The sequence below is a fragment of the Penaeus monodon genome, chromosome 21 (assembly GCF_015228065.2).
Source record: "Penaeus monodon isolate SGIC_2016 chromosome 21, NSTDA_Pmon_1, whole genome shotgun sequence".
Classification (NCBI taxonomy): domain Eukaryota; kingdom Metazoa; phylum Arthropoda; class Malacostraca; order Decapoda; family Penaeidae; genus Penaeus; species Penaeus monodon.
The window spans coordinates 45,627,020-45,627,223 of record NC_051406.1 but is presented as its reverse complement, the minus strand read 5'-3'; the positions used below and the strand labels follow the sequence as shown (position 1 = coordinate 45,627,223).

At 31.9% G+C, this 204-nt stretch overlaps 1 protein-coding gene across 1 annotated transcript in view; it reads right to left on the bottom strand.

Moving 5' to 3' along the window:
- LOC119586688 (pre-mRNA-processing factor 39-like) overlaps positions 1-204 on the bottom strand; it is a gene marked incomplete in the record, with an annotated part of 65,208 nt that overhangs the window by 44,605 nt on the left and 20,399 nt on the right.

The following is a 204-nucleotide window of genomic DNA, read 5'->3' as shown; positions in this document are numbered from 1 at the left end:
GTATGAATGTCTTGACTCTGTGAACCTGCAAATATCAGTAAATATGAAAAAAGTGGTAGCTTGTTATTCCACAAATCAGTATCAATGAAAATTATGCACTACATAATAGTGAACACTTCAACTTTAAAACAGTTCTTACAATTAACAATCTCTGAAGCTACTATCAATGTCACTGGTAATTGAAAATCAATCCATGGCTTACTC